The 11978-nt window shown below is 44.1% G+C and overlaps 1 long non-coding RNA gene across 1 annotated transcript in view; it reads left to right on the top strand.

Annotated features, from left to right (window-relative positions):
- The window catches only part of LOC137644865 (uncharacterized), a 45758-nt gene extending 34171 nt beyond the window's left edge, over positions 1 to 11587 (top strand). The window contains exon 3 of the long non-coding RNA XR_011045214.1: positions 10640 to 11587. This is a non-coding gene — a long non-coding RNA (uncharacterized lncRNA). The remainder of the gene's footprint in view (positions 1 to 10639) is intronic.
- Positions 11588 to 11978: the final 391 nt, after the last annotated feature.

The following is an 11978-nucleotide window of genomic DNA, read 5'->3' as shown; positions in this document are numbered from 1 at the left end:
CACCTTGTGAATCTTGACTGGATCGATGCACCCTGTGAATCTTGACTGGATCAATGCACCCTGTGGATCTTGACTTGCACCCTTTGAATCTTGACTGGATCAATGCACCTTGTGAATCTTGACTGGATCGATGCACCCTGTGAATCTTGACTGGATCAATGCACCCTGTGGATCTTGACTTGCACCCTTTGAATCTTGACTGGATCAATGCACCTTGTGAATCTTGACTGGATCAATGCACCCTGTGGATCTTGACTTGCACCCTTTGAATCTTGACTGGATCAATGCACCTTGTGAATCTTGACTGGATCGATGCACCCTGTGAATCTTGACTGGATCGATGCACCCTGTGAATCTTGACTGGATCGATGCACCCTGTGAATCTTGACTTGCACCCAGTGAATCTTGACTGGATCAATGCACCCTGTGAATCTTGAATTGCACCCTGTGAATCTTGACTTGATCAATGCACCCTGTGAATCTTGACTGGATCAATGCACCCTGTGAATCTTTGACTGGATCAATGCACCCTGTGAATCTTTGACTGGATCAATGCACCCTGTGAATCTTTGACTGGATCAATGCACCCTGTGAATCGTGACTGGATCAATGCACCCTGTGAAGCTTGACTGGATCAATGCACCCTGTGAATCTTGACTGGATCAATGCACCTTGTGAATCTTGACTGGATCAATGCACCCTGTGAATCTTTGACTGGATCAATGCACCCTGTGAATCTTGACTGGATCAATGCACCCTGTGAATTTTGACTGGATCAATGCACCCTGTGAATCTTGACTTGCACCCTGTGTATTTTGACTGGATCAATGCACCCTGTGAATCTTTGACTGGATCAATGCACCCTGTGAATCTTGACTGGATCAATGCACCCTGTGAATCTTGACTGGATCAATGCACCCTGTGAATCTTGAATTGCACCCTGTGAATCCTGACTGGATCAATGTACCCTGTGAATCTTTGACTGGATCAATGCACCCTGTGAATCTTGACTGGATCAATGCACCCTGTGAATCTTGACTGGATCAATGCACCCTGTGAATCTTGACTTGACTGGATCAATGCACCCTGTGAATCTTGAATTGCACCCTGTGAATCTTGACTGGATCGATGCACCCTGTGAATCTTGACTGGATCGATGCACCCTGTGAATCTTGACTGGATCGATGCACCCTGTGAATCCTGACTGGATCGATGCACCCTGTGAATCCTGACTGGATCGATGCACCCTTTGAATCCTGACTGGATCGATGCACCCTTTGAATCCTGACTGGATCGATGCACCCTGTGAATCTTGACTGGATCGATGCACCCTGTGAATCTTGACTGGATCGATGCACCCTGTGAATCTTGACTGGATCGATGCACCCTGTGAATCTTGACTGGATCGATGCACCCTGTGAATCTTGACTGGATCGATGCACCCTGTGAATCTTGACTGGATCGATGCACCCTGTGAATCTTGACTGGATCGATGCACCCTGTGAATCTTGACTGGATCGATGCACCCTGTGAATCTTGACTGGATCGATGCACCCTGTGAATCTTGACTGGATCGATGCACCCTGTGAATCTTGACTTGCACCCTTTGAATCTTGACTGGATCAATGGACCTTGTGAATCTTGACTGGATCGATGCACCCTGTGAATCTTGACTGGATCAATGCACCCTGTGGATCTTGACTTGCACCCTTTGAATCTTGACTGGATCAATGGACCTTGTGAATCTTGACTGGATCGATGCACCTTGTGAATCTTGACTGGATCAATGCACCTTGTGAATCTTGACTGGATCGATGCACCCTGTGAATCTTGACTGGATCAATGCACCCTGTGGATCTTGACTTGCACCCTTTGAATCTTGACTGGATCAATGCACCTTGTGAATCTTGACTGGATCAATGCACCCTGTGGATCTTGACTTGCACCCTTTGAATCTTGACTGGATCAATGCACCTTGTGAATCTTGACTGGATCGATGCACCCTGTGAATCTTGACTGGATCGATGCACTCTGTGAATCTTGACTGGATCAATGCACCCTGTGAATCTTGACTTGCACCCTGTGAATCTTGACTGGATCAATGCACCCTGTGAATCTTGAATTGCACCCTGTGAATCTTGACTTGATCAATGCACCCTGTGAATCTTGACTGGATCAATGCACTCTGTGAATATTGACTGGATCAATGCACCCTGTGAATCTTGACTGGATCGATGCACCCTGTGAATTTTGACTGGATCGATGCACCCTGTGAATCCTGACTGGATCGATGCACCCTGTGAATCTTGACTGGATCGATGCACCCTGTGAATCCTGACTGGATCGATGCACCCTGTGAATCCTGACTGGATCGATGCACCCTGTGAATCTTGACTGGATCGATGCACCCTGTGAATCCTGACTGGATCGATGCACCCTGTGAATCCTGACTGGATCAATGCACCCTGTGAATCTTGACTGGATCGATGCACCCTGTGAATCTTGACTGGATCGATGCACCCTGTGAATCTTGACTGGATCGATGCACCCTGTGAATCTTGACTTGCACCCTTTGAATCTTGACTGGATCAATGCACCTTGTGAATCTTGACTGGATCGATGCACCCTGTGAATCTTGACTGGATCAATGCACCCTGTGGATCTTGACTTGCACCCTTTGAATCTTGACTGGATTAATGCACCTTGTGAATCTTGACTGGATCGATGCACCCTGTGAATCTTGACTGGATTGATGCACCCTGTGAATCTTGACTGGATCAATGCACCCTGTGGATCTTGACTTGCACCCTTTGAATCTTGACTGGATCAATGCACCTTGTGAATCTTGACTGGATCAATGCACCCTGTGAATCTTTGACTGGATCAATGCACCCTGTGAATCTTGACTGGATCAATGCACCCTGTGAATTTTGACTGGATCAATGCACCCTGTGAATCTTGACTTGCACCCTGTGTATTTTGACTGGATCAATGCACCCTGTGAATCTTTGACTTGATCAATGCACCCTGTGAATCTTGACTGGATCAATGCACCCTGTGAATCTTGACTTGACTGGATCAATGCACCCTGTGAATCTTGACTTGACTGGATCAATGCACCCTGTGAATCTTGAATTGCACCCTGTGAATCTTGACTGGATCAATGTACCCTGTGAATCTTTGACTGGATCAATGCACCCTGTGAATCTTTGACTGGATCAATGCACCCTGTGAATCTTGACTGGATCAATGCACCCTGTGAATCTTGACTTGACTGGATCAATGCACCCTGTGAATCTTGACTTGACTGGATCAATGCACCCTGTGAATCTTGAATTGCACCCTGTGAATCTTGACTGCATCGATGCACCCTGTGAATCTTGACTGCATCGATGCACCCTGTGAATCTTGACTGCATCGATGCACCCTGTGAATCTTGACTGCATCGATGCACCCTGTGAATCTTGACTGCATCGATGCACCCTGTGAATCTTGACTGCATCGATGCACCCTGTGAATCTTGACTGCATCGATGCACCCTGTGAATCTTGACTGGATCGATGCACCCTGTGAATCTTGACTGGATCGATGCACCCTGTGAATCCTGACTGGATCGATGCACCCTGTGAATCTTGACTGGATCGATGCACCCTGTGAATCTTGACTGGATCGATGCACCCTGTGAATCCTGACTGGATCGATGCACCCTGTGAATCCTGACTGGATCGATGCACCCTGTGAATCTTGACTGGATCGATGCACCCTGTGAATCCTGACTGGATCGATGCACCCTGTGAATCTTGACTGGATCGATGCACCCTGTGAATCTTGACTGGATCGATGCACCCTGTGAATCTTGACTGGATCGATGCACCCTGTGAATCTTGACTGGATCGATGCACCCTGTGAATCTTGACTTGCACCCTTTGAATCTTGACTGGATCAATGCACCTTGTGAATCTTGACTGGATTGATGCACCCTGTGAATCTTGACTGGATCAATGCACCCTGTGGATCTTGACTTGCACCCTTTGAATCTTGACTGGATCAATGCACCCTGTGAATCTTGACTGGATCGATGCACCCTGTGAATCTTGACTTGCACCCTTTGAATCTTGACTGGATCAATGCACCTTGTGAATCTTGACTGGATCGATGCACCCTGTGAATCTTGACTGGATCGATGCACCCTGTGAATCTTGACTGGATCAATGCACCCTGTGAATCTTGACTGGATCAATGCACCCTGTGAATCTTGACTTGCACCCTTTGAATCTTGACTGAATCAATGCACCTTGTGAATCTTGACTGGATCGATGCACCCTGTGAATCTTGACTGGATCGATGCACCCTGTGAATCTTGACTGGATCAATGCACCTTGTGAATCTTGACTGGATCAATGCACCCTTTGAATCTTGACTGGATCAATGCACCCTGTGAATCTTGACTGGATCAATGCACCTTGTGAATCTTGACTTTCACCCTGTGAATTTTGACTGGATCAATGCACCCTGTGAATCTTGACTGGATCAATGCACCCTGTGAATCTTGACTGGATCAATGCACCCTGTGAATTTTGACTGGATCTGACTGGATCAATGCACCCTGTGAATCTTGACTGGATCAATGCACCCTGTGAATCTTGACTGGATCAATGCACCCTGTGAATCTTGACTGGATCAATGCACCCTGTGAATCTTGACTGGATCAATGCACCCTGCGAAGCTTGACTGGATCAATGCACCCTGTGAATCTTGACTGGATCAATGCACCCTGTGAATTTTGACTGGATCAATGCACCCTGTGAATTTTGACTGGATCAATGCACCCTGTGAATCTTGACTGGATCAATGCACCCTGTGAATCTTGACTGCATCGATGCACCCTGTGAATCTTGACTGGATCGATGCACCCTGTGAATCTTGACTGGATCGATGCACCCTGTGAATCTTGACTGGATCGATGCACCCTGTGAATCTTGACTGGATCGATGCACCCTGTGAATCTTGACTGGATCGATGCACCCTGTGAATCTTGACTGGATCGATGCACCCTGTGAATCTTGACTTGATCGATGCACCCTGTGAATCTTGACTGGATCGATGCACCCTGTGAATCCTGACTGGATCGATGCACCCTGTGAATCTTGACTGGATCGATGCACCCTGTGAATCTTGACTGGATCGATGCACCCTGTGAATCTTGACTGGATCAATGCACCCTGTGAATCTTGACTTGCACCCTTTGAATCTTGACTTGCACCCTTTGAATCTTGACTTGCACCCTTTGAATCTTGACTGGATCAATGCACCTTGTGAATCTTGACTGGATCGATGCACCCTGTGAATCTTGACTGGATCAATGCACCCTGTGGATCTTGACTTGCACCCTTTGAATCTTGACTGGATCAATGCACCCTGTGAATCTTGACTGGATCGATGCACCCTGTGAATCTTGACTGGATCAATGCACCCTGTGGATCTTGACTTGCACCCTTTGAATCTTGACTGGATCAATGCACCTTGTGAATCTTGACTGGATCGATGCACCCTGTGAATCTTGACTGGATCGATGCACCCTGTGAATCTTGACTGGATCGATGCACCCTGTGAATCTTGACTGGATCAATGCACCCTGTGAATCTTGACTTGCACCCTTTGAATCTTGACTGAATCAATGCACCTTGTGAATCTTGACTGGATCGATGCACCCTGTGAATCTTGACTGGATCGATGCACCCTGTGAATCTTGACTGGATCGATGCACCCTGTGAATCTTGACTGGATCGATGCACCCTGTGTATCTTGACTGGATCAATGCACCCTTTGAATCTTGACTGGATCAATGCACCCTGTGAATCTTGACTGGATCAATGCACCTTGTGAATCTTGACTTTCACCCTGTGAATTTTGACTCGATCAATGCACCCTCTGAATCTTGACTGGATCAATGCACCCTGTGAATCTTGACTGGATCAATGCACCCTGTGAATTTTGACTGGATCTGACTGGATCAATGCACCCTGTGAATCTTGACTGGATCAATGCACCCTGTGAATCTTGACTGTATCAATGCACCCTGTGAATCTTGACTGGATCAATGCACCCTGTGAATCTTGACTGGATCAATGCACTTTGTGAATCTTGACTGGATCAATGCACCCTGCAAAGCATGACTGGATCAATGCACCCTGTGAATCTTGACTGGATCAATGCACCCTGTGAATTTTGACTGGATCAATGCACCCTGTGAATCTTGACTGCATCGATGCACCCTGTGAATCTTGACTGGATCAATGCACCCTGTGAATCTTGACTGGATCAATGCACCCTGTGAATCTTGACTGGATCAATGCACCCTGTGAATCTTGACTGGATCGATGCACCCTGTGAATCTTGACTGGATCGATGCACCCTGTGAATCTTGACTGGATCGATGCACCCTGTGAATCTTGACTGGATCAATGCACCCTGTGAATCTTGACTTGATCAATGCACCCTGTGAATCCTGACTGGATCAATGCAAACTGTGAATCTTGACTTGATCAATGCACCCTGTGAATCTTGACTGGACGAATGCACCCTGTGAATTTTGACTGGACCAATGCACCCTGTGAATCTTGACTGGACCAATGCACCCTGTGAATCTTGACTGGATCAATGCACCCTGTGAATCTTGACTGGATCAATGCACCCTGTGAATCTTGACTTGATCAATGCACCCTGTGAATCTTGACTGGATCGATGCACCCTGTGAATCTTGACTGGATAGATGCACCCTGTGAATTTTGACTGGATCAATGCACCCTGTGAATTTTGACTGGATCAATGCACCCTGTGAATTTTGACTGGATCAATGCACCCTGTGAATCTTGACTGGATCAATGCACCCTGTGAATCTTGACTTAACTGGATCAATGCACCCTGTGAATTTTGACTGGATCAATGCACCCTGTGAATTTTGACTGCATCGATGCACCCTGTGAATCTTGACTGCATCGATGCACCCTGTGAATCTTGACTGCATCGATGCACCCTGTGAATCTTAGACTGGATCGATGCACCCTGTGAATCCTGACTGGATCGATGCACCCTGTGAATCTTGACTTGATCAATGCACCCTGTGAATCTTGACTGGATCAATGCACCCTGTGAATTTTGACTGGACCAATGCACCCTGTGAATCTTGACTGGACCAATGCACCCTGTGAATCTTGACTGGATCAATGCACCCTGTGAATCTTGACTTGATCAATGCACCCTGTGAATCTTGACTGGATCGATACACCCTGTGAATCTTGACTGGATAGATGCACCTTGTGAATTTTGACTGGATCAATGCACCCTGTGAATTTTGACTGGATCAATGCACCCTGTGAATCTTGACTGGATCAATGCACCCTGTGAATCTTGACTTGACTGGATCAATGCACCTTGTGAATCTTGACTTGACTGGATCAATGCACCCTGTGAATCTTGAATTGCACCCTGTGAATCTTGACTTGATCGATGCACCCTTTGAATCTTGACTTGATCGATGCACCCTTTGAATCTTGACTGGATCGATGCACCCTGTGAATCTTGACTGCATCGATGCACCCTGTGAATCTTGACTGGATCGATGCACCCTGTTAATCTTGACTGGATCGATGCACCCTGTGAATCTTGACTGGATCAATGCACCCTGTGAATCTTGACTGGATCGATGCACCCTGTGAATCTTGACTTGCACCCTTTGAATCTTGACTGGATCAATGCACCCTTTGCATCTTGACTGGATCAATGCACCCTGTGAATCTTGACTGGATCAATGCACCCTGTGAATCTTGACTGGATCAATGCACCCTGTGGATCTTGACTTGCACCCTTTGAATTTTGACTGGATCAATGCACCTTGTGAATCTTGACTGGATCGATGCACCCTGTGAATCTTGACTGGATCGATGCACCCTGTGGATCTTGACTTGCACCCTTTGAATCTTGACTGGATCATTGAATCTTGACTGGATCAATGCACCTTGTGAATCTTGACTGGATCGATGCACCCTGTGAATCTTGACTGGATCAATGCACCCTGTGAATCTTGACTGGATCAATGCACCCTGTGAATCTTGACTGGATCAATGCACCTTGTGAATCTTGTCTTTCACCCTGTGAATTTTGACTGGATCAATGCACCCTGTGAATCTTGACTGGATCAATGCACCCTGTGAATCTTGACTGGATCAATGCACCCTGTGAATTTTGACTGGATCTGACTGGATCAATGCACCCTGTGAATCTTGACTGGATCAATGCACCCAGTGAATCTTGACTGTATCAATGCACCCTGTGAATCTTGAGTGGATCAATGCACCCTTTGAATCTTGACTGGATCAATGCACCCTGTGAATTTTGACTGGATCTGACTGGATCAGTGCACCCTGTGAATCTTGACTGGATCAATGCACCCTGTGAATCTTGACTGGATCAATGCACCCTGTGAATCTTGACTGGATCAATGCACCCTGTGAATCTTGACTGGATCAATGCACCCTGTGAATCTTGACTGGATCAATGCACCCTGTGAATCTTGACTGGATCAATGCACCCTGTGAATCTTGACTGGATCAATGCACCCTGCGAAGCTTGACTGGATCAATGCACCCTGTGAATCTTGACTGGATCAATGCACCCTGTGAATCTTGACTGGATCAATGCACCCTGCGAAGCTTGACTGGATCAATGCACCCTGTGAATCTTGACTGGATCAATGCACCCTGTGAATCTTGACTGGATCAATGCACCCTGTGAATCTTGACTGGATCAATGCACCCTGTGAATCCTGACTGGATCAATGCACCCTGTGAATCTTGACTGGATCAATGCACCCTGTGAATCTTGACTGGATTAATGCACCCTGTGAATCTTGACTGGATCAATGCACCCTGTGAATTTTGACTGGACCAATGCACCCTGTGATTCTTGACTGGATCAATGCACCCTGTGAATTTTGACTGGATCAATGCACCCTGTGAATCTTGACTGGATCAATGCACCCTGTGAATCTTGACTGGATTAATGCACCCTGTGAATCTTGACTGGATTAATGCACCCTGTGAATCTTGACTGGATCAATGCACCCTGTGAATCTTGACTTGATCGATGCACCCTGTGAATTTTGACTGGATCGATGCACCCTGTGAATCTTGACTTGATCAATGCACCCTGTGAATTTTGACTGGATCAATGCACCCTGTGAATTTTGACTGGATCAATGCACCCTGTGAATATTTAACTGGAATAATGCACCCTGTGAATCTTTGACTGGATTAATGCACCCTGTGAATCTCTACTGGATTAATGCACCCTGTGAATCTCTACTGGATCAATGCACTCTGTGAATCTTGACTGGATCAATGCACCCTGTGAATCTTGACTGGATCAATGCACCCTGTGAATCTTGACTGGATCAATACACCCTGTGAATTTTGACTGGATCAATGCACCCTGTGAATTTTGACTGGATCAATGCACCCTGTGAATCTTTGACTGGATTAATGCACCCTGTGAATCTTGACTGGATTAATGCACCCTGTGAATCTTGACTGGATCAATGCACCCTGTGAATCTTGACTGGATCAATGCACCCTGTGAATCTTGACTGGATCAATGCACCCTGTGAATCTTGACTGGATCAATGCACCCTGTGAATCTTGACTGGATCAATGCACCCTGTGAATCTTTATTGGATTAATGCACCCTATGAATTTTGACTTGTTTATTTGTTCGGGCTATTATGGATATCTTGTAACTAAATAGTTTTTCATGCCTGGCAGTAAACTCAGCTGTTGACATTAAAGAGTCAACTAGTAATAAGTGTCTTAAGCTTGGAAGGAGTCTTATTTTGGGGAAAATTTAGTTCAAGGACAGTAGCCAAAAGTGAAAATGTTGCTAAAATGTCCTTTTTAATTCTTTCCTGATTTGTGCTACAGTTTGCTTCGTTCAATATTCATATAACATTGACGACTGAAAGAGGACACGCAGGCTGTTATGCAATAAGTTGAGTAATTGCATAAAGAGCTTGAATCCTATGTCATTTGTATGAGCCAAGTTAAACTTTGCTTGAATGGTGAAATCTTCGTTTTAATGTAATGCGCTTTTTAGGAGACTGGTAAGATTTGTGGCATTTAGTGCTGGTATGAAGTTCCTCAATCACGTAGAGAACAACAATAAATCATGCAGAGTAAATAGCAAATGTAATTTGTTTCTAGAAGTTGGTTTTACACTCAGATTTTTTTCCTTAATTTGAAACTGAGTGATAGGCCTCATAGGATTCACTTAAGCTGTGTTTGATCACACTATCATAAATTTTTGATTCGTTGCTCTTTTTTTTCATACTAATTCCTGGCAGTTGGCTAGCTTTTATTAAACTAATGCCTTTTTTTTTTTTGGTAAAAAAGGAAAAATTTAGTAAGTACAGTTTAGTAAGTACAGTTTAATCCCAGGCCTCCATTTAGACATTAAATAATTGTTACCTACTTTTAGGGAGAACAAAACTTAAGTTTACCTTCTTGGCAAAATAATAATGAGAAAAATGAGTTATTTACAATAGGCAAAAGCAAAAAATCTGTTGAAATAACCTCTCGACTCTTTCCAGATTTGTGATCCAGTTTGTCTTGTCAGAAGAAATCAGCAACTTGTTTGATGAATATCTGTCAGAAAGTGACTGAGTGAAATCCAGCAAAGAAAAAATATCTTATCAAGAAGTAGAAGCCATCGTAAAAAGCCTGGAAGACAAGTATACAATAGACAGGCAACTATTTAACAATTTTGTGATTAAAATGAAAACCACAGAGGGAAATGAAATGCAATTAGAAAATAGGAGGCATATTTATCACAAGCGTAATTAGCAAATATATGAGAAAATAAGGATGGAAATATAAGGCATTCAAGGAAGAGATGAGTAGATTCTAGTGTGAGGGCATTGAAGGAAGGTCTACGGCCGATCATTGGTTAACACTGAATGCAGGAATCGACTATAATGCCTATTTGGGAGGATCGACGTATGTATGGTTTTGTGATGCATATAAATGCTTCGATAAGCTAGACCTGAAGGATTGTATGAAATAAATGGGAAAAATGATAGGATGGAAGGAAGCATTGATAGTTTATAAAATGAATGAGAAATGTAGATCAGTCATCAATTGTCCAGCAGGTACAACAGGAGATATAAAGATTGAAGGAAAAGTGAGACAAGGAACTATATATGGACCCAAGCTATGCAATATCGTGGCTGACAAAATGAATAGCATTAGTAGAAAAAAATATCACATTGATAAGGAAAATTGAAATTGAATCACCGGTATTTGTAGATGATGATATGTTTCTTACTGGAGGGAAAGAAGGAATAGAATACCCCATAAGTAACTGTCATAGCTTGGAGATCTTAAAGAAGTTCACAATCAACACCAATCCCAAAAATCGGGAGTATTGATAATTAACAAAAGAAAGAATAAAAAAGAAGAGGGGATTAAAAAAAGTGAAGAATGTACCAGTAAGTTTAGTTAAAGAATATAAGTGTCTAGGTAAATGGTACATCGAGAAAGGAAACAAAGAATTGAATATTGATAAAAAAAAAAAGCCAGTGTCATATATAACCCAAGAAATACAAAAATATGGAGATATAAGAAAAGTAGGAAAAATGGCATTTGAAGTAAGAAAGTAGATACATGAAACAGTAGTAGTACCGACAATATTTGCTAATGTGGAAACCTGGAGTGAAATAAGAGATAAAGATATGAAAGATCTGGATATCCTTCAGTATAGGATAATAAGAAATATGTATGAACAACCTGCAAGTACTCCATATTGGGGCATCCTTGCAGATACAGGAATATGGTCAGTGTCATGCCGAATAGAATATAAGAAATTAATGCTCTTCCATAACCTCATAAACTCAGATAAAATTTAATAGAGGATCAGTTGAGGAACCCTTA

This window comes from Palaemon carinicauda, chromosome 8 (genome assembly GCF_036898095.1).
Source record: "Palaemon carinicauda isolate YSFRI2023 chromosome 8, ASM3689809v2, whole genome shotgun sequence".
Classification (NCBI taxonomy): Eukaryota; Metazoa; Arthropoda; class Malacostraca; order Decapoda; family Palaemonidae; genus Palaemon; species Palaemon carinicauda.
This window is presented reverse-complemented; position numbering and strand designations above follow the sequence as displayed.